Source organism: Pan troglodytes, chromosome X (assembly GCF_028858775.2).
Source record: "Pan troglodytes isolate AG18354 chromosome X, NHGRI_mPanTro3-v2.0_pri, whole genome shotgun sequence".
Lineage (NCBI taxonomy): Eukaryota > Metazoa > Chordata > Mammalia > Primates > Hominidae > Pan > Pan troglodytes.
In genome coordinates this window covers 115,570,705-115,594,877 of record NC_072421.2, presented here as the reverse complement: position 1 = coordinate 115,594,877, position 24,173 = coordinate 115,570,705, and the positions used below count along the sequence as shown (strand labels likewise).

At 36.8% G+C, this 24,173-nt stretch overlaps 1 protein-coding gene across 14 annotated transcripts in view; it reads left to right on the top strand.

The window, feature by feature from the left end:
• KLHL13 (kelch like family member 13) overlaps positions 1-24,173 on the top strand; it is a 218,669-nt gene that overhangs the window by 22,015 nt on the left and 172,481 nt on the right. For 2 of the 14 annotated variants that reach the window (XM_063803860.1, XM_063803855.1), the window contains exon 1: positions 2,787-2,875. The exons of the other annotated variants lie outside the window; for them this stretch is intronic. The gene's annotated coding sequence lies outside the window, so the exon portion shown is untranslated. Of the gene's footprint in view, positions 1-2,786; positions 2,876-24,173 lie in introns of those variants that run through there. 14 annotated transcript variants of the gene reach the window in all.

Below are 24,173 nucleotides of genomic sequence, written 5' to 3'. Positions count from 1 at the left end.
TCTTCCTCCATCCCTTTATTTTGAGCCTATGTGTCTCTCTGTATGTGAGATGCGTTTCCTGAGTACAGTACAGTGATGGGTCTTGACTCTCTATCGAATTTGCCAGTCTGTGTCTTTTAATTGGAGCATTTAGCCCATTTACATTTAAGGTTAATATTGTTATGTGTGAATTTGATCCTGTCATTATGATGTTAGCTGGTGATTTTGCTCGTTAGTTGATGCAGTTTCTTCCTAGCCTTGATGGTCTTTAGAATTTGGCATGTTTTTGCAGTGGCTTGTACCAGTTGTTCCTTTCCATGTTTAGTGCTTCCTTCAGGAGCTCTTTTAGGGCAGGCCTGGTGGTGACAAAATCTCTCAGCATTTGCTTGTCTGTAACGGATTTTATTTCTCCTTCACTTATGAAGCTTAGTTTGGCTGGATATGAAATTCTGGGTTGAAAATTCTTTTCTTTAAGAATGTCGAATAATGGCCCCCACTCTCTTCTGGCTTGTAGAGTTTCTGCCGAGAGATCAGCTGTTTGTCTGATGGGCTTCCCTTTGTGGGTAACCCGACCTTTCTCTCTGGCTGCCCTTAACATTTTTTCCTTCATTTCAACTTTGGTGAATCTGACAATTATGTGTCTTGGAGTTGCTCTTCTCGGGGAGTATCTTTGTGATGTTCTCTGTATTTCCTGAATTTGAATGTTGGCCTGCCTTGCTAGATTGGGGAAGTTCTCCTGGATAATATCCTGCAGAGTGTTTTCCAACTTGGTTCCATTCTCCCTGTCACTTTCAGGTACACCAATCAGACGTAGATTTGGTCTTTTCACATAGTCCCATATTTTTTGAAGGCTTTGTTCATTTCTTTTTATTCTTTTTTCTCTAAACTTCTCTTCTCGCTTCATTTCATTCATTTCGTCTTCCATCGCTGATACCCTTTCTTCCAGTTGATCGCATCGGCTACTGAGGCTTGTGCATTCGTCACATATTTCTCGTGCCGTGGTTTTCAGCTCCATCAGGTCCTTTAAGGACTTCTCTGCATTGGTTATTCTAGTTAGCCAGTCATCTAAGTTTTTTTCAAGGTTTTTAACTTCTTTGCCTTGAACTAAAGGAGGAGGTTCGAACTTCCTCCTTTAGCTCGGAGTAGTTTGATCGTCTGAAACCTTCTTCTCTCAACTCGTCAAAGTCATTCTCTGTCCAGCTTTGTTCCGTTGCTGGTGAGGAGCTGCGTTCCTCAGTTGGAAATGCAGAAATCACCCGTCTTCTGTGTCGCTCACGCTGGGAGATGTAGACTGGAGCTGTTCCTATTCGGCCAGCTTGTCTCCACCCCCGAGAGAAAAAGTATAATTTTTCTGTGATTCCTTTTCCTACTCTGTTGGAACATCTGCTAAACTTTAGCCCATCATACTTCTTATGCTTGTATAACAACATGAAAATCTGTAATAACCAGTTTTTGGCATCATACATTATTATAAGACTTTGTCATAATATTTCAGGGAAGTAATGCTGTTGAATGTACTAATAAGTTACAAAATTAGTTTAGATGATTTCCTAGCTATAACCTATTGAAAATCATTTGTTTTGGTTTCCAATCTGATTGAAATCCTAAAAATACTTAAAATAATTTACAGAGTAGCATGTAATAGGAATCATTCAATATACATCAGCACACATCCTGTGTATTCATTACATGAAATGATACTTGAACATTGTGAATATAAAGTTATGGTATAGTTTTAATTAAGACTGTGGACTCTAAACCTGACCTAAAATCTGATTCTGTCACTTGCTACTTGTGTTACTTCATTTTATTGCATCATGGTTTCCTCATCTCTAATGGAGGAACAAGAGATTTTATAGAAATTATATAAAGTAGTGTATGTGAGTGTTAAGCATAGTACCTAGAATATGATAAGATTTAATAAATGTTAGTTATTATTTTATATAACTAGTATTATCTGGTTATGAAAGGAACTTTGGCTTTTAGTTTCAAATTTTTCTTTCTAGCCATTTTATTTAAGACGTTTATACAAGAAGAAATACATAAAGAATGAAGTAAATGACAAATTAGCAATTTAATAGTTATCAACTAGTGGAGGCACTTTTAGCAGGCAAATTACTCATTATTATGGTCAATTATTTTGGCAAATATTTAAAGAAAATGAAAAAAGAAGACCACCAGACTATGAATGACTTTGCCTTTAACTGATGCTGATAGAATTTGTTTTAAAATTGTTTCACTATTAGGAAGTAGCCTGGTTTTGACTAAACTTTTTAAAAAGAAAAAAAAGTTTGTTTGAAATAATTTCAGATTCACATGAACTTGCAAAGATAGTACAGAGAGGTCCTGGGTACCTGTCACCCAGTTTCCCCAAATGACTACATCTTATGTAACTATAGTATGTTTTCATAGCCCAGAAATTGATATTGGTACAATGTGTGTATATAGTTCTGTGACATTTTATCACATTATGGATTCATGTAACCACCTCCACAATGATGATACAGAAATATTTCACCATAACAGACATAAATTACAGAACTCAAGAGGAGGGGGAAGGAAAGAAAATTTGTTGTATTGATACATATTTTGCTTACCATGTTCTTTCTTCCTTCCTGATGTTCCAAGATACCCTCTTTTATCATTTTCTTTTGGTTTAGATAACTTCTTTTAACTAATAGGGTAGGTATGCTGGTGACAAAATCTTAGTTTTCCTTTATCTGAGAATGCTTTAATCTCCCCTTTATTCCTGAAGATTTTGTTTTTGCTTGATATAGGATTCTGAGTTGACAGTTCTTATCTTTCAGCACTTGAAAAATCCCGTGTGTCTCTTCTTTATGGCCTCCATGGTTTCTGATGAAAAATCTGCTGTCATGTGAATTGTTTCCCCTGATAGGTAAGGTGTTTCTCTCACTGCTTTAAAAATTTTTTATTTGTTAACAACTTTCAAAAGTTTGATTATGATGTGGTTTAGAGTCAATTTTCTTATTTTATTTATGTATTTTTAAATTTCAATAGGTTTTTGAGGAACAGGTGGTGTTTGATTACACGAATAAGTTCTTCAGTGATGATTTCTGAGATTCTGTTGCACCCATCACTCAAGCAGTGTACACTGTACCCAGTGTGAAGTCTTTTATCCCTTGCCACCCCCATCCCTTTCTCCTGAGTCTCCAAAGTCTAATGTATCATTCTTATGCCTTTGCATCCTCATAGCTTAGCTCCCACATATGAGTGAGAATACATGATGTTTGGTGGTTTTCCATTCCTGAGTTACTTCACTTAGAATATTCTGATATGTATATAATGATGCTACCTTTATCCAGGTTGCTGTGAATGCCATTATTTCATTCCATTTTATTTCTGAGTAGTATTCCATGGTGTGTGTGTGTGTGTGTCTGTGTGTGTATATCTCCACATTTTCTTTATCCTAGAGTGGATTTTCTTGGGTATATTCAATTTGGGATTTGCATGGCTTCTCGATTCTGTAGGTTTCTTATCTCTTTGAGTACTTTTTCAGCCCCACCCTCTTTCTCTCTCCTTCTTATCTCTCATATTGCAAATGTTAGATCGTTTGTTATAGTCCCTAAAGTCCCTAATTCTGTATTCATATTTTTTTCAGTTTATTTTATCTTTGTTTTTAAGGTTGGATAATTAGTGTTCTTCTGTTTTACAGTTCACTGATTTTTCCTCTGTCTTTTCCATTCTGCTGTTGAGCCTATCTGTTGGGTATTTTATTACAATTATTGTATTTTTTGCTTTTAAAAGATCCATTTGGTTCTTCTTTATATCTTCTATTTCTTTACTGAGACTTTAGGTTTTTGCTGAGGCTCTTGGTTTCAAATGTTTTCATAATTACTCATTGAAGCATTTTTATGATGGCTACTTAAAAATCTTTGTCAGATAATTCTAACATCGCTGTCATCTTGCTGTCAACATCTATTGATACTTTTTTTATTATACTTTTAAGTTTTAGGGTACATGTGCACCATGTGCAGGTTTGTTACATATGTATACATGTGCCATGCTGGTGTGCTGCACCCATTAACTCGTCATTTAACATTAGGTATATCTCCTAATGCTATCCCTCCCCCCTCCCCCCACCCCACAACAGGCCCCAGAGTGTGATGTTCCCCTTCCTGTGTCCATGTGTTCTCATTGTTCAATTTCCACCTATGAGTGAGAACATGCGGTGTTTGGTTTTTTGTCCTTGCGATAGTTTGCTGAGAATGATGGTTTCCAGCTTCATCCATGTCCCTACAAAGGACATGAACTCATCATTTTTTATGACTGCATAGTATTCCATGGTGTATATGTGCCACATTTTCTTAATCCAGTCTATCATTGTTGGACATTTGGGTTGGTTCCAAGTCTTTGCTATTGTGAATAGTGCCGCTATAAACATACATGTGCATGTGTCTTTATAGCAGCATGATTTATAATCCTTTGGGTATATACCCAGTAATGGGATGGCTGGGTCAAATTGTATTTCTAGTTCTAGATCCCTGAGGAATCGCCACACTGACTTCCACAATGGTTGAACTAGTTTACAGTCCCACCAACAGTGTAAAAGTGTTCCTATTTCTCCACATCCTCTCCAGCACCTGTTGTTTCCTGACTTTTTAATAATCACCATTCTAACTGGTGTGAGATGGTATCTCATTGTGGTTTTGATTTGCATTTCTCTGATGGCCAGTGATGATGAGCATTTTTTCATGTGTCTTTTGGCTGCATAAATGTCTTCTTTTGAGAAGTGTCTGTTCATATCCTTCGCCCACTTTTTGATGGGGTTGTTTGTTTGTTTTTTCTTGGAAATTAGTTTGAGTTCATTGTAGATTCTGAATATTAGCCCTTTGTCAGATAAGTAGATTGCAAAATTTTTCTCCCATTTTGTAGGTTGCCTGTTCACTCTGATGGTAGTTTCTTTTGTTGTGCAGAAGCTCTTTAGTTTAATTAGATCCCATTTGTCAATTTTGGCTTTTGGTGTTTTAGACATGAAGTCCTCGCCCATGCCTATGTCCTGAATGGTATTGCCTAGGTTTTCTTCTAGGGTTTTTATGGTTTTAGGTCTAACATTTAAGTCTTTAATCCATCTTGAATTAATTTTTGTATAAGGTGTAAGGAAGGGATCCAGTTTTTTTTTTTTTTTTGCGACAGAGTCTTGCTCTGTTGCCCAGGCTGGAGTGAAGTGGCATGATCTCAGCTCACTGCAACCTCTGCCTCCCCGGTTCAAGCGATTCTTCTGCCTCAGCCTCTTGAGTAGCTGGGACTATAGGCGCACGCCACCATTCCTGGCTAATATTTGTATATTTTTTTTCGTAGAGATGGGGTTTCACCATGTTGGCAAGGCTGGTCTCGAACTCCTGACCTCAAATGATCCACCTGCCTTGACCTCCCAAAATGCTGGGATAACAGGTGTGAGCCACCACACCCAGCCCTATTGATACTTTTTTAATGCAGCTGAATCTTCCTGGTTCTTGGTATGGCAAATGATTTTTTTGATGGCAACCTGGACATTTTAGGCATTATATCGTAAGATTCTGGATCTCATTGAAACTTACTTACTTACTTTCTTTCTTTCTTTCTTTCTCTCTTTCTTTTCTTTTCTTTTCTTTTCTTTCTTCTATTTAAAATCTTGCCCTATGAATGAAACTTTCTGTCTTAGCTGGCTTCATCTGATACTGCTGTGTCAGGGGAGGGAGGGCACTGCCTCATTACTGCCAGGTGGGTCTAGACAGCCAGGTTTCCTAATTGACCTCTCTTGATACCTAAGAGGGTGGTTTTTCCTTACTGGTGGGTGAGGGTGGAAGTCCTGGCTCCTCACTAGACCTCCAGTGATATCTCCCTGCCTAAGAGGGCTAAGAGTGCCTTGTTACTGCTTTACACATAGCCTTCACTGACATCATTAGGGGGTGGTCTCACAGCCACTGGATAGTGGTGAAAGTCCTGGCTCTCCACTGGGCCTCTTCTGACCCCATCCCAGGGCAGAAAGGAGTGTGTTTCATTACAGCATTGTGAAGGTGGAAGTCTAGGATTCCCACTAAGCCTTTGGTGACGTGGATGAGGGTGCAGCCATATTTTTTTCTGTAGTGTTTAGCTGGAGTAGAGTAATTATTGTCTAAAAATTTTCTGTCCTAATATTCTGCCCTTTTTCTGATCCTCTGGCTAGAGAAAGCAGACTTTTCTTCTTCTGTGTTTTTGGTTTGTGCTCACTGTCATTTCTAGGTTGCCAACTTCTTCAGCTTTATACCTTGAATATATTAGGCAAAAAGAACGCCCAGGAAAATCTCCACTGTGCTATTCCTTGGGTCCTGAGGTCCCTAGCCCATCTGCTTCTTCCTGCCACCTTTCAGAACCATTTTATGTTTTTATATACAATATCCATGATTGTTAGCCGTATTTTGTAGGAGAAATAAGGAAAAAAATGCATCTACCTCGTCTTTCCAGAGGAAGTTTGACTTATTTTGGCCTTGCTGAATTTTTTGTAAGTTATTATAGTTTGATTATATCTTGAAACCAGAAACTATTCCTTGTCCTAACTCAGGAGACATTTTGGAGTGACTTTATATTCTATTTTGCTGCTTTGTCAATAGAGTTATTTAAAGTTATCATTATGTAGGCAACAGTTCCTTAGTTTGTAAGGCAAAATGCTAAATCTAAGAAACATGTACCACATATGTGTCTGTTATATCTGTAAGAATTTACTTATTTAAAATCCTGTTTGCGTTAAGGGCAATAAAAGTGAAGTGATATATAGATGACAGATTTCATGAGAGAAAAATTTTGAAGTCAGAATGGGGATGAGTATCATACTGAATTCAGTAATGTATTATATATAATGCTTAAGTAATGATTAACGTACACATTATTGCAGTACCGGTTAACTAGTAATCACATAATTCTCATTGAAATTGTTTAGACACATAAAATATTGGCACAGGGTATTGTTTTACATTCTTTGAAACAGTAAATGTAGATTGGATTGAGGAAAAGGCTATCTGCTTTAACAATAAATTTCCTAGGTACTTCAGTAGCTTAATGTGAATTTACTTTGCCCTGTCTGTTGTATTACTCTTAAAGGAGTTAGAGAATATGGCTTCAAATTAATATCAGTGGCATTGCTTTCCCCTGCTCTTGCAGGTGAAATCCACTGATAAAGGGGAAGAAGATCCATTGATGGTCATAAATAAAATTTATCCTAAAAGTGTAAAATATTCAAAGCTGAATACAGCTCTCTATATATCAGCCCTCTGAGTTTATAGATGAGGAAACTGAAGCCCAGCAATGTTAAGAGACCTGGGAAAAGTAACAAGCTACTTAGAAGGAACTGGGACTTGAATTCAGATTCTCTGATCCTGGGGCCACTATATTTTCCATTAGCTAGTACAGTGAGGGAAGAATCAGACCTAGAAGCTGCCCTCAAAGAGTCTACTGGAGCAGATGGGAAGGGCAAAAGTAATTGTAATACTTGGTAGAAAGTGACCTTTCCCATAAAAGAGATTTGGATAAAGTTTTTTGAAATGTAATTCTTTAAGCATTTAAACTGTACTTTAATTTTGTACTATGCATACATAAAAGGAAAGAAGTCAGAAATCTTATTTCCAGACTCTTTTAGATAAAGAGGTCCCCAAATTTATTAATTTTTATTTTGAAAAAGTATACTCGGGATAAAAATGTGGATGATTATGTCTGGTTTAGAGTGTTTCATAATTTAATTAACCTAAGATAAATTTATATAAGTAAATAGATAAATGAATAAATGTACTCACAGAAGATATATATATGTATATATATATATATTTTGAAGAGTAGATTCAGTGGATAGAAGTTTCAAAGAGTTAGATGTCACCTCAGTATAAGGAGATTTTTCTGATAAAGCTATTGAAGTACGGAATGGGCCATCTCAAATTATAGGGAGTTCACATTACTAGAGGTGGTTAAGGGAAGGCTAGTTAACTTCTTAACAGGGATGAGAGTTTAGAGGGAAATTAAGCATTGTGTAAGTGGCAGGACCCATTTGATCTGTAAAGTTCCCTTTGAACTTTGAGATTTTATGATTTGAATTATTTCAAATTTTGCCTAAACTTTGGAGGCTTGGGAATAGTTTAAATATTGTATTTTTCTCATTTTCAATAAGAGAAATCCTTTATTTTCCAATTTTTAGAGTATTTAAATGTCATGTCTAGCAGTAAAAAATAAAAGTTTTTTTTGTAGCGTAACATCCTTATTTGTTAAGGTTATGTTTTATGATTTCACCAAATTTGTATTTCATCATAGGTACATATAGGACTAACACATTTTAATACATGCCTCATAGACTGGAAGAATTTCAATCTACATATTTCATATACTTTCTATTTTTTTAAATTATAAAGGCATCTAACACACATGGCAAAACATTTACAGAAACCCAAAGTATCCATGAAAAATAAGTCTTCTCTCTCTGGAGGCAGCCATTGTTATCATTTTGTTTATTTGCTTTGCTTACAGATGTTTTCTATGCAAATACAAGCGTGTGTGTATATCCTCTTTTAAACACAAATGGAAGTACGTGATACACATTGATCTATGGCTACTTAACAAAACTTTATATTATAAATATTTCTATATCAGGACATAAATACCTACCTTATTCTTTTATTTCTCATATAATTAAAATTGAGATATAATTCACATACCATACAATTCACCTTTTTAAAGTATTCAATTCAGTGTTTTTTTTTTAGTATGTTCACAAAGTTGTGCTGTCATTACAGTGATCTGATTCTAGAACATTTTCATCAGTGAATGCCTATATACTGTTGGTGGGAATGTAAATTAGTACAACCTCTAAGAAAAACAGTCTAGAGATTTCTCAAAGAACTAAAAGTAGGTCTACCATTCAGTCTATCAGTCCCACTATTGGGTATCTACCCAAAGGGGAAAAAAAAAGGCATTATATAAAAAAGACATCCGGGCGTGGTGGCTCACGCCTGTAATCCCAGCACTTTGGGAGGCCAAGGCGGGCAGATAATTGATGGCAGGAGTTCAAGGCCAGCCTGACCAACATGGTGAAATCCCATCTCTACTAAAAATACAAAATTAACCGGCTGTAGTGGCGCACTCCTGTAGTCCCAGCTACTTGGGAGGCTGAGGCAGGAGAATTGCTTGAACCCGGGAAGCAGAGGTTACAGTGAGCCGAGATTGTGCCATTGTACTCCAGCCTGGGCAGCAAAGCAAAACTCCGTCTCAAAAAAAAAAATCCATCTTCATGCATATGTTTATTGCAGCACAATTCACAACTGCAAAGATAGGGAATCAAACTAAGTGACCATCAACTGATGAGTGGATGAAGAATATATGATATACACACACACACACACACACACACACACACACACACACACACACACACCATGGAATATTACTCTGCCATAAAAAAGACTGAAATAATGTCTTTTGCAGCAATTGGATGGAACTGGAGGCCATTATCCTGAGTGAAGTAACTCAGGAATGGAAAAGCAAATATAATATATTCTCACTGTTAAGTGGGAGCTAAGCTAGGGGTATTCAAAAGCATACAGAGTGATATCATGGACACTGGAATCTCAGAAGGAGGGAGATTGGGAGGAGAATGAGGGATGAAATACTGTCTGTGGGGTACCATGTACACTATTTGGGTGACAGGTACACTAAAAGCCTAGACTTCACCACTATACACTTCATCCATGTAACCAAAAGCCACTTGTACCCCCCACACTATTGAAATATATATATATATATCCTTTTACTCATCCCATTTGTTCTATAATAAAGTCTATCTCCCCTCTCCCCAGTTCCTGGCAATTATGATTCTGCTTTCTGTTTCTATGGATTTGTTTATTCTAGACATGTTATATAAATGGAATAATAGGATAAATGGCCTATTGTGTCTGGCTTCTTTCCCTTAGCATAACGTTTTCAATGTTCGTCTTAGTTATAGCATGTATTAGTACTTTCTTCTTTCTATGGATGAATAATTCTACAAGGTATGAATATACTACTACTTATGTTTATTCATTTATCGGTTGATGGACATTTGGGTTATTTTCACTTTTTACTTATTAATAAAGCTGCTGTTAGCATTTGTGTATAATTTTGTATGTGGTATTTTACCTCATTATTATTATTATTATTATTATTATTATTATTTAGACAGAGTCTTGCTCTGTTGCCCAGTCTGGAGTGCAGTGTCATGATCTCAGCTCACTGCAACCTCTGCTTCCCAGGTACAAGTGATTCTTTGCCTCAGCCTCCCGAGTAGCTGGGACCGCACCACATGCCACCACGCCTGGCTAATTTTTCTATTTTTGTAGAATGGGGTTTCTCCATATTGGCCAGGCTGGTCTCAAACTCCTGGTCTCAAGTGATCCATCCGCCTCGGCCTTCCAAAGTGCTGGGATTACAGGTGTGAGCCACCATGCCTGGCCTATTACCTTATTTTTAATAACTCCATAGTACTGTGTCATTTGGATGTTTTATAATTTATCTAAATAGTCTCCTACATAGAGACATTATGGTTAGGTATGGACTTTGTGATTGATATTGAAAACAGCCTTGCACATTTCTGTGTACAATTGTGAGATAAAAGTTGAGAGTTGGAATTTCTGCAGCAAAAGGCATGTGCATTTATAAATGTATCCTCATTGCCCCTCAGAGAAGTTTCATCAGTTTATTCCTCTAAGTACCTGTTTCCTCACAACCTTTCTTAAAATCTTTTGAATCTCTGTAGCATTGTGATGTTAATTTTTATTTCTAATATATTCATGCTATCTCTCTTTTTCTCGATCAGTCTTTTAAGAAGTTTGTCACTATTATTCAGCTAATAAAATCCTCAGCAACCCAACTTTTTTTTTTGAGACAGGGTCTCACTCTGTCATCCAGGCTGGAGTGCAAAGGTGCAATCATAGCACTCCTGGGCTCAAGGGATCCTCCTGCCTCAGCTTCCCAAGAGCAGGTAGGACTACAGGTGCATGTGACCACTTCCAGCTAAGTTTTTAAACTTTTTTTTTTTTTTTTGTAGAGACAGAGTTTCATTATGTTGCTCAGGCTGATCTCAAACTCCTGGCCTCAAACAATCCGCCTACCTCGGCCTCCCAAAGTGTTGGGATTATAGGCGTGAGCCACTACAACAACCCACATTTTGATTTTCTTGATCATTTATTGTTTTAGTTTTCTATTTCATTTATTTTTGTTTTTTATTATTTCTCCATTTGTACTTTCTTTGATTTTTATAACATTGTTTTTCTAGCTTATTAAACTAGATGCATAGTGCATCTATTTTTAGCCTTTTAAAACAGTTTTATTTTGTTTTAAATTGATACATGATAATTGTTCGTATTTATGGGGTACAATGTGATGTTTTGATACATATATACATTATGTAATGATCAAATCAGGGTAATTAGGATATCAGTCATCTCAAATACATGTCATTTCTTCATGGTGAGAACATTTGAAATCCTCTCTTCTATTTTAAAATACATTATTGTTAACTGTAGTCACCCCGCTATGCAATAGAACACCAGAACTTATTCCCCCTATCTAACTGTAACTTTTTGTTGAGCAACCTCTCTTCGTTACCTGCCCCCCACTCTCGCCCAGCCTCTGATAACCACTATTCTACTCTCTACTTCTATGAGATAAACTTAAAAAATTCCTCATTATGAGTGGAATCATATGGTATTTGTCCTTCTGTTCTTGTCTTATTTCACTTAGCATAATGTCCTCTAAGTTCATCAATTTTGTCACAAATGACAGGTTGCATTCCTTGTTATGGCTGAATAGTATTCCATTGTATATGTATACAACATTAAAAATTAATTTATCCATTGATGGACACTTAGGTTGATTCCATATTTTGGTTATTGTTAATAGTGCTGCAGTAAACACGAGGGCGTAGGTATATGATGATAGATACATATATATACTTGGAATTGTGATTGCTAGATCATATGGTAGTTTTATTTTTAGTTTTTTGAGGAACCTCCATACAGTTGTCTATATTGGCTACCCAAGGTGATCCACAGAGTCAATGCAATCCTACCAAAATACCAATGATAGTTTTTATAAAAACAAGAGAAAAACAATCTTACAATTTGTATGGAACAACAAATGACCTAGAATAGCCAAAGCTATCCTTAGCAAAAAGAACAAAACTGGAGGAATCACATTGCCTGAGTAAGGAAAACAGCATGGTACTGGCATAAAAACAGACACATAGACCACTAGAACAGAATACAGAACCTAGAAACAAATGCACATATATACAGCCAACTGATTTTAACAGAGGTGTTAAGAACATTCAGTGAGGGAAAGGAAAGTCTCTTCAATAAGTGGTGCTGGGGGAAATAGGATATCCATATGCAGAAAAATGAAAAGTAGACCCTTATCTCTCACCATATACAAAAAAATCAAATCAAAATGGATTACAGAATTAAGTCTAAGACCTGAAACTACTACAAGAAAACATAGGGGAAGTGCTTTATGAAATTCTTTGGGGAAAGAAATTTTTGGCTAAGCTTCAAAAGCATAGACAACATAAGCAAAAATAGACAGATGGGATTACATCAAACTAGAAAGCTTCTACACAGCTAGGAAACAATCAAGAGTGAAGTGGCAACCTACAGAATGTGAGATAATATTTTCAAACTGTGCATCTGACAAGGAGATAATATCCAGAATATATAAGGAACTCAACTCAATAGCAAAAAAGAAAATAATATGATTAAAAAATTGGCAAAAGAGCGGAACAGCTGTTTCTCAAAATAAGATATAAAAATGGCCGACAGATATATTAAAAAAATGCTCAACATCACTAGTCATCAGAGAAATGCAAATCAGAACCACAGTGCAATATCATCTCACCCCTGTTAGAATGGCTATTATCAAAAAGACATGAAATACATGCTGGGGATGATGTGGAGAAAAGGGAACTTACATATTGTTGGTGGAGTTGTGAATTAGTACAGCCACTGTGGAAAATAGTGTGAAGGTTCCTAAAAAGTCTAAATAGATCTCCCATGTGATACAGCAATCTCACTGCTGACTGTATATTCAAAAGGAGGGAAATCAGTATATTGAAGAAATATCTGCACTCCCATGTTTATTACAACACTATTCACGATAGCCAGGATATGAAATCAACCTAACTGTATGTCAAAGGATGACTGGATAAAGAAAAGCTGATATATGTATACACACACACACACACACACACACACACACACACACAATGGAATACTATTCAGCCTTAAAAAGAATTAAATCCTGTCATTTGTAGTATCATGGATAGAACTGGGGGTCATTATGTTAAGTGAAATAAGCCAGGCATGGAAAGACAAATATTGCATATTCTCACTCATATACAAAAGTTGACTTCATGGAGGTAGAGAGAAGAATGATGGTTACTAGAGGTTGGGAAGGGTAGCAGGAGGAATGAAGAGAGGTTGGTTAATGTGTACCAACATACAGTTAAATAGGAAGAATAAGTTCTAGTGTTTAATAGCACAATAGGGTGACTGTAGTTAACAATAATTTATTGAATATTTCAAAATAGCTAGAAGACTTGAAATGTTCCCAGCACAAAGAAATGATAAATGTTTGAGGTGATAGATAACTAAGTTACCCAGATTTGAACACTGCACATTATATGCTTGTATCAAAAATATTATGTGCACCCCAAAAATATGTCCAATTATTATGTATCCGTTAAAAAAAACAAAAAATCAACATCACTGTAACAAATGGTATTTGTATTCTTATTGTTTTATAGATATTGACAAGTTGTTCCAAAACCCATGCTCCCATGATGAGTGAGTTTAACTATCTGCCCACCCCCTTGACATATCTGATGTACTTTTTTTTGGCACAGGTGTGCACACAATTTGATAGAAAAATAATTTATTCTTGTTAGGGAGTATTTAAAAATATTTTCAACTTTTATTTTAGATACAGGGTGTACACATATGCAGGTTTGTTACATGGGTATATCACACTCAGGTAGCGTGCACAATACCCAATAGGTAGCTTTTTAACCCATGCCCCACTCTGCCCCTCACCCCTCTAGTAGTCCGCAGTGTCTATTGTTTTGATATTTATGTCCATATGTGCTCAATGTTTAGCTCCCACTTCTAAGTAACAATATGCAGCATTTGGTTTTCTGTTCCTGTGTTAATTCGCTTGTGATTATGGCGTCTAGCTGCATCTATGTTGCAGCAAAGGACATGATTTTTTTCTTTTTTTATGGCTGCATAGTATTCCTTGCTGTCTGTGTACCACATTTTCTTTATCCAGTCCACCATTGATGGGCACCTAGGTTGATTCCATGTCTTTGCTATTATGAATAGTATGATGATGAACATACAAGTGCATGTGTATTTTTGGTATAATGATCTAATTTCCTTTGGGTATGTACCCAGTAATGGGATTGCTGAATCAAATGGTAACTCTGTTTTAAGTTCTTTGAGAAATCTCCAAACTGCTTTCCACAGTGGCTGAGCTAATTTACATTCCCACCAACAGTGTATAAGTGTTCCCTTTTCTCTGCAGCCTCACTGACATCTGTTGTTCTTTTACTTTTTAATAACAGCTATTCTCACTGGTGTAAGAGGGTATCTCATTGTGGTCTTGATTTGAATTTCTCTGATGATTAGTGATGAGCATTTTTTCATATGCTTGTTGGCTGCTTGTATATCTTTTGAGAAGTGTCTGTTCATGTCCTTTGCCCGTTTTTTTAATGGGGTTGTTTCTTGCTGGTTGATTTGTTTAAGTTACTTATAGATTCTGGATAATAGACGTTTGTTGAATGCATAGTTTGCAGGTATTTTCTCCCATTCTGTAGGTTGTCTGTTTGTTGATAGTTTCTTTTGCTGTGCAGAAGCTCTTTAGTTTAATTAGGTCTCGTTTGTCAAAGTTTGTTTTTGTTGCAATTGCTTTTGGGGACTTATCCAAAAATTCTTTGTCCAGGCTGATGTTGAAAAGAGTATTCATGGGTTTTCTTCTACACTTTTTATAGTTTGAGTTCTTAAATTTTTAATCCATTTTGAGTTATTTTTGTATATGGTGAAAGGCAAGTATCCAGTTTCATTCTTTTGCATATGGCTAGCCAAGTATCCCAGCACCATTTATTGAATAGGGAGTCCTTATCCCATTGCTTGTATTTGTTGGCCTTGTCAAAGATCTGATGGTTGTAGGTGTGTGGCTTTATTTCTGAGTTTTCTATTCTGTTCCATTGGTCTATGTGTCTGTTTTTGTACCAGTACTATGCTATTTTGGTTATGTAACCTTATAGTATAATTTGAAATCAGGTAGTGTGATGCCTCTGGCTTTTTTCTTTTTGCCTTGGCTATTTGTGGTCTTTTTTGGTTCCATATGAATTTTAGAATAGTTTTTTCTAACTCTGTGAAGAATAATGTTGGTAGTTTCATAAGAATAACGTTGAATCTGTAAATTGCTTTGGGTAGTATGGCCATTTTAATGACATTGATTCTTCAAATCCACGAGAATGGAATGTTTTTCCATTTATTTGTGTTGTCTTTCATTTCTTTCAGCAGTGTTTTATAGTGCTCCTTGTAGAGATCTTTTACCTCCTTGGTTCTTGGTGTTCCTAGGTATTTCATTTTCTTTGTGACTATTGTAAATACGATTGTGTTCTTGATTTGACTCTCAGCCTGGGTGTTATTGGTGTATACAAAGGTTACCGATTTTCGTACATTGGTTTTGTATCCCAAAATCTTGCTGAAATGGTTTATCAGTTCTAGTAGCGTTTTGGTGGAGTTTTTAGGGTATTTTAATAATAGAATTATATCATCAGCAAAGAGGGATAGTTTAACTTCTTTTTTTCCTATTTGGATACCTTTTTTTCATTCTGTTTCATGATTGCTCTGGCTAGACTTCCTATACATCTTTTAAGCCTTATTGTATGTCCTGATATTTAGCTAGAGATGGCTGAATCTTTTCTTACGCTTCTCGGATATTCACATTTCTTTTTCTGCGAATTTACAATTTCAAATCGTTTGCCCTATTTGTGCTTTTTCTTTTGAATTTTATGAATTCTTTTTCTCCTTTGAATTTTTATTCTTAGTCACTTTTGTATGTTACTATTATTTTATCCTTCTTTGTTTATTGTCTCTTATTTTTAGATGATCAATTTTACTGTGGTATAATTTACCTGCAGTAGAATATGAGATACCCCTAGGAACCTACTAGAATGTCTAAAATTAAAAAAAGAATACCTAACTGACAATGCGAAGGTGCTGGCAAGGATTGTGAGCAAGTAAAACTCTCATACATTGCTGATGGAAGTACAAAATGGTACAGCTACCCTGGAAAACAATTTGGCAGTTTCTTACAAAGTTAAATATACACTTAACATATGATCCAGCAATCTCATTCAAAGGTATTTACCATAGACAAGTTAAAGCTTATGTTCACATAAAAATATGTATACAAATGTTTATGGTAGCTTTATTTATAATTGCCTTAAACTGAAAACAGCCTGAGTGGTTTTCAGCTGGTGATAGAATAAACAAACAGTGGTATATGTACACCAAAATATACTACTTAACAATAAAAAGGAACAAAGTACTGATACATACAAGAATTTGGATGAATCTCAAAGGCGTTAATGCTAATCAACTAAAAGAGGTCAGACTCATTAAGGCTAAATATATTATGATTCCATTTATATGACATTCTGGAAAAGGCAAAATTATAGGGACAGAAAACAAGTCAGTGCTTGCTGGAGAATGGGGGTGAAAAGTGGATGATTCCACATCAAGGAAATTTGGACAGTGATGGAATTGTTCTATGCTGTATCTTGATTATGGTTGTAATTATGACTATTATATGTTTGTCAAAACTCAGCTGTACACCTAAAAAGTGTGAATTTTTCTATATGTAAATTACACCTCAATAAACCTAATTAAAAAATTTAAAATTAAACCCATGTGATTTGCATTATAAATTGGACCACCATTTGTGATTATGAAATACGAACTTGCCAATAAACTGCTACAGGTGACGCTAAACTATAAGGAGCCCCTTCTGCTGCGTCTACTAATTAAATACTTTGAATGAGGTTCAAAAATGGCCAATTTGAAAATAAAAGTTACTTTTAAAACAAAAGTTGTTACACAAATATTCAATTACAGAAAGAGTAAGAACTTTGCTCAAAAACTTGAATATGACATTCACATAATATCCACTGTTTCTAGGAAAAAAACTTATAATAATGTCTGCATCTGTACATTACTTTAGAGTTTGTAAGGTACTTTTATATATGCCATCTCATTTTGAATTATTGCAAAACAATGCCTCACTAGCAAAGAATAAATGTTCCCATGAAGCTGCAAGCCCCTATGACTATGAATACAATTGTGAAGTAGGGATTGTCAGACCCCAAGGTTCATTTTCTCCCTGAGTGACACTTAACCCAGAGGTAAAAATCAGTCTCAAATAGTAGAACAGGCCAAGTTATGTGGTAAGGCTGTGGTGTCCCCAAACAGAAGCAGCTTTGATGGAAGAAAACAGAGAATACATGTAAACATGTATTTGTGCACATTTGTATTACATGGTTGCTGAGAGAAAACAGCAGGCTGTTTCCTTTCTAGGGCCTGTTTATTTCTGAGCATATCTCCTTGGTGAGTGCTCCCCACAAAATACTGGTGCATAATACGTAACATCTTTCCTTAATCATAATGCACCCCCTACGTCCCTGGTCCCAGGCCTTTTCTCACCATGTTCCCTCGTTTTTGAATATAATTTTATACTCCCACACCCTCCACAAGGCAGTAATTTAAACCTCATCCATCCTTAAGGACCAGCCCCAAACGTCCTCATTCACCCAAGCAGAAGTAATTACTTTTTGTAGATTCCCACTGCATGCTGCTTAACTTTCTCTTATAGAATTGATCACATTTGGCATTGCCTCATATAGATGTTTGATTGCTTCCAGTTGTAAACTCATTAAGTACCTAGCCTAGTTCATTGGAGACCCACCACACCAGCTAGCAGTGTGCCTTGCTATACTGTAAGGTCTTAGCACTTTCACTGAAGTTCAGGCATAATCAAGTGTGCCACATGATTCCAGAAAGCACCAAGCCAAGAGGAAACACAGAGGTGGATGTGGAAAGCAAAATACAATAATAAAGCAAAAGTATGTTTCTCCCTGTGTTAATCGGGGTTGTTCAGAGAGAAACGGAACCATTAGGAGATTATCTATCAAGGGGTGGGGGTTGAGAGAAGGGGAGAGAGGGAGAGAGAGAGAGAGAAGAAGAGAAGAGGAGAAGAGAAGAAAGGAGAGAGGTGAGAGAAAGAAAGAAAAGAAAAGAAAGAGAAAAAAGATTTTAAGGAACTGTGGAAGCCTACAGGCTGGAGACCCAGGGAAGAGTTAATATTGAAGCCCCAGCCAAAGGCAGTCTTCTTGTTTGGGGGTGGGGGACAGAAAAGGAGCAGTCATTTTTCTATTAAGGCCTTCAAATGATTGGATGAGACTCATCAACATTAGGAAGGATAACCTACTTTATGCAAAGTAACCTGCTTTACTCAGAAACATCTAGAATAATGATTCACCAAATAACCATGTTGACACATAAATTAACCATGAGACCTTTTTTTCTCTACAAGATGCTCCACAAGTCTCTTCTTCCCAGTCCTTCTCCCAATGCAACAACTGCAGTGGGAGCCACCTCCTTAAAAAGGAAGCAGTTTTATCTAAGGCATGCTAAACAAATTCCTGGAAAGGTCTAACTAAATGATAATGCTTTAGAAACTATAGTGATCACATAACCAAAAAAATTCCAAGTTATTTTAAAGTTGCAGATAAATCCCAATTGTGTATAATAATTTATCTTGTGATTGGTGAATTTTGTTACATTGCAGTCACATTTAAAAAAAATCTCTCAGAAGAATTAATTTCAAAATAAACCTCAATCCTGGAACACATTACAACATTCTCTTCTTATGCTACTCTTTCTAAATAAGGTACCAGTGACCTCAACTGAAACTGCAGTTTAACTTTATTAAGGAAGAAGAAATAGAAGGGACAAAAACTGTTGTAAAATAAATTATAAATATTAATAATCACTAATGCTGAAATTTCTAGTGCGCAAATAAACATAAAATTAGAAACTGGTCTGCTCTGCCTATGGAGTAGCGATTCTTTATTCCTTTACTTTCTTAATAAACTTGCTTTTACTTAAAAAAAACTGTCTTAACTATTTTAATGAAGTATTTGAAAACAGTTTTTTTCCCACAAATATCTTATGACACAGAAATAGAACCTAGCAGACTATTACACTAGTGAGCAAATAATGAACTTTTGGTAAAGCATACCCAACCTTCAGTTAGAATATCTCCTGATAATAAGAAAGATCTCATTGAAATTTATTAATTCTTTTGTGTCTAGTAGATAACTTGGATGGCACACAGTGCCTTGATTTTTACCTGCCCAGAATTTAACTCCTCATCCTATCCTACATGATTTTCTTTTTCTTTTCCCCCTTCCTCTTTTATTCCATGGCACTGGGAATGGGAGGTCTTGCACCAAGTAGTGCAAGCCAGAAACCTGAGCTTTAGTCTTTATTCGTCCCCACTTTTCACTCCTGCATCCATTCTAGTAGTGAAACCATTCAATAGCTTTCAATTCATCCTTCCTCTCTCTTTTTTCTTAGTTCAGATTCTTTAGTTTGAATTACTCTATCAGTTTTCTAACTTATCCACTGACTTCAGGACTTGCCTTCCTTCAGTTTGTTCAACTGCATTTTGAGAAATACTGCTAATGCTATTCTGAAGTCACTCTTGCTTGAAAGTATTTCAGTGGCTCCCCAGTATCATCAGTATAAAAAAATCTTTTTTTGAGTTACACATAAACCTTTCAGTATGGACCTGATCACTTGCTAATTCTCATCGTCTTCCACACACAGCAAACAAACTGACTTTTCTGCTGTAGTTTTTGTTTTATCTCCCTTATGTGGCTCCCTCTGCCTGGAATGCCCACTCCGTTCCCCACTTTGCCTAGTTAACCCATATATGTTGTCTAATAAAGACTGAAATCAACCTTTGTCACCTCTCAGAAGCTTTACAGACACAAGAATATTAACTGTAGTGTATTGAACTTGGGAAAAGAGCAATGATCTGAGATACTGAGTCAAAAAGCCTCACAGATCATCTAAACAATTTCCAATCCAAAGGGGCTGAACCAGTAGTTTACAATGTATTATTTCCCCCATACTATTCATATGTGTAGTGCGTTCTATCAGTAACTCTCAATATAAGTAGTGAATCTCTAGAAGGGAAGGGAACACTTCGGGAGGGATAATTCAATGTGCACATGTTGGGACAGAGGAAAAGAAAGAAAAGAAAGAGAAGCAGCCTCACAAACCTAAGAAAATCTTATCAAATTTTTATAGTGAAACAGTTTGGGGGTGGGTGGCATTGAATCAAAAATGACTTTACTGGAGGTCCAGTTTTCAAATGTAGATAATAATTATGGGCACAGAGATTTTATATAGAGTTTACAACTTGACATAAGCTCTTACAAAATCGCCAGTGGAAAATGTTTGCCATGGTCATAAATTCAGTGACCTGCTTGAAAGATGTGTGGTATTTACCCTATCTTGCTCCAGCCAGCTCATACAGAAAGCAGTAGCATAATCCAAAGGAGTGGGGACATCCATGGAAAATTTCCTGGCCTGGCAGTTTGCATGATAAGTGAAGAAAACACGATTTACTAAGAAAAATGCAGGTGGAACCCCCACAGCAGGATGAGGCCAGCAAATTTATTACACTAGGTGAAATACACATGAATGTCTGCTGCCAGGTCAGACTCATAAATATGCATTAAAAGAGATTCTGAACCCTTATGAGAACCAGTTTTTTCTCAACCTACAAGGGCTGACAGATTTATGGTTGAGGGTTTTACTTCACAAACAAACCCTTAGGTAGAACCTACATTTCTGCTAAGGTCATAGTGTTCTTTCACACCAAGGAGACTCCTAAGAAGAAACAAACAGTTTTTTAACAGTTTATACAGGTAGAACATTCCAGTAATCAGCAGATAGCAAAATCTGTGACTGTACTGAGCAACTAAAATGGAAAAAAGCAGAAAAAATAGGACAAGGGAGTCAGAAAGGACAGACATTTTTTCTAATCTCTACTTTGCTACAAATTAGTTAGCTATGAGGACCCCAGTTTCCTCATTTATAAAGTATGTTAAGGGTAAGAAGATAATAAAATCTTTTAAGGTCTGTCCCAGCATTGAAACAGTAGGATTTGATCTAGAGTGACCTCCCTGACAGATACGAGGGTGAAATAGAGGCAGGCTCACATGACAGTTACTGGCAAGGAAGAGAAATGGGTAGTCATGACTGGTGGAAGTGAGTAAAAGTTATAAAAGTAAGCTGGACATACAGTCTGGGTAGCCAACTTTATATTGTTAGAAAGTTTAACCATTCTTTTCCAAACATCCCTTCCCACAACTTTCAAAATTATTCCTTAACTCTTCTATGACTTTCTATTGTTATATTCTACATTTGTATCACAATAATGTTAACATCAACCCCTAGTACAGATAGGGCTGAAATTTCAGTCAGTCTGCTCTTATATCCACAGCCAAGTATATGTAGAGAGGATGATATTGGGGGATGATATGGTTTGGCTGTGTCCCCACCCAAATCTCATCTTAAATCCCACGTGTTGTGGGAGGGACCCAGTGGGAGGTAATTGAATCATGGGGGCAGGTCTTTCCTATGCTGTTCTTGTGATAGTGAATAAGTCTCATAAGATCTGATATTATATAAAGGGGAGTTTCCCTGCACAAGCTCTCTTTTTGCCTGCTGCCATCCATGTACGATGTGACTTCCTCCTCCTTGCCCTCCACCATGATTGTGAGGCTTCCCCAGTCATGTGGAACTGTAAGTCCATTAAACCTCCTTATTTTGTAAATTGACCAGTCTCTGGTATGTCTTTATCAGCAGCATGAAAACAGACTAATATAGGGGAGAAGGGAGAAATAGAGGGAATGAGGACTTCTTTCTTCATTTGTGGGGTTTTTTCTTTTTTTTTTTTTGAGAGAGAGTGTCTCACTCTGTAACCCAGGTGATAGTGCAGTGGCGCAGTCTTGGTTCGCTGAAGCCTTGACCTCCAGGGCTCAAGCAATTCTCCCACCTCAGCCTCCTGAGTAGCTGGGAATAGAGGCACACACCACCACACCTGGCTAATTTTTAAATGTTTGGAGACATGGGGAGTCTCACTGTGTTTCCCAGGCTGGTCTCAAACTCCTGGGCTCAAGTGTCTTCCCACCTCGGCCTCCCAAAGTGCTGGGATTACAGGTATGTGTCACTATGCCCAGCCTCTTTCTCCATTTGACATCATGATATAGGCTTCAATTCATCAGGAAGAGAAAACAATTCTAAACTTTTGTGGATCTATTGCATAGCTTCAGAATACATAAAGCAAAACTGAGCAATAAGAAAATGACAAATCTGTTCATGTCCTGACGCCCACTTTTTGATGGGGTTGTTTGTTTGTTTCTTGTAAATTTGTTTGAGTTCATTGTAGATTCTGGATATTAGCCCTTTGTCCAATGAGTAGGTTGCAAAAATTTCCTCCCATTTTGTAGGTTGCCTGTTCACTCTGATGGTAGTTTCTTTTGCTGTGCAGAAGCTCTTTAGTTGAATTAGATCCCATTTGTCAATTTTGGCTTTTGTTGCCATTGCTTTTGGTGTTGTAGACATGAAGTCCTTGCCCATGCCTATGTCCTGAATGGTAATGCCTAGGTTTTCTTCTAGGGTTTTTATGGTTTTAGGTCTAACATTTAAGTTTTTAATCCATCTTGAATTGATTTTTGTATAAGGTGTAAGGAAGGGATCCAGTTTCAGCTTTCTACATATGGCTAGCCAGTTTTCCCAGCACCGTTTATTAAATAGGGAATCCTTTCCCCATTGCTTGTTTTTGTCAGGTTTGTCAAAGATCAGATAGTTGTAGATATGCGGCGTTATTTCTGAGGGCTCTGTTGTGTTCCATTGATCTATAGCTCTGTTTTGGTACCAGTACCATGCTGTTTTGGTTACTGTAGCCTTGTAGTATAGTTTGAAGTCAGGTAGTGTGATGCCTCCAGCTTTGTTCTTTTGGCTTAGGATTGACTTGGCGATGCAGGCTCTTTTTTGGTTCCATATGAACTTTAAAGTAGTTTTTTCCAATTCTGTGAAGAAAGTCATTGGTAGCTTGATGGGGATGGCATTAAATCTATAAATTACCATGGGCAGTATGGCCATTTTCATGATATTGATTCTTCCTACCCATGAGCATGGAATGTTCTTCCATTTGTTTGTATCCTCTTTCATTTCCTTGAGCAGTGGTTTGTAGTTCTCCTTGAAGAGGTCCTTCACATCCCTTGTAAGTTGGATTCCTAGGTATTTTATTCTCTTTGAAGCAATTGTGAATGGGAGTTCCCTCATGATTTGGCTCTCTGTTTGTCTGTTGTTGGTGTATAAGAATGCTTGTGATTTTTGTACATTGATTTTGTATCCTGAGACTTTGCTGAAGTTGCTTATCAGCTTAAGGAGATCTTGGGCTGAAACAGTGGGGTTTTCTAGACACTTCTCAAAAGAAGACATTTATGCAGCCAAAAAACACATGAAAAAAATGCTCACCATCACTGGCCATCAGAGAAATGCAAATCAAAACCACAATGAGATACCATCTCACACCAGTTAGAATGGCAATCATTAAAAAGTCAGGAAACAACAGGTGCTGGAGAGGATGTGGAGAAATAGGAACACTTTTACACTGTTGGTGGGACTGTAAACTAGTTCAACCATTGTGGAAGTCAGTGTGGCGATTCCTCAGGGATCTAGAACTAGAAATACCATTTGACCGAGCCATCCCATTACTGGGTATATACCCAAAGGACTATAAATCATGCCGCTATAAAGACACATGCACACGTATGTTTATTGCGGCATTATTCACAATAGCAAAGACTTGGAACCAACCCAAATGTCCAACAATGATAGACTGGATTAAGAAAATGTGGCACATATACACCATGGAATACTATGCAGCCATAAAAAATGATGAGTTCATGTCCTTTGTAGGGACATGGATGAAATTGGAAATCATCATTCTCAGTAAACTATCGCAAGAACAAAAAACCAAACACCACATATTCTCACTCA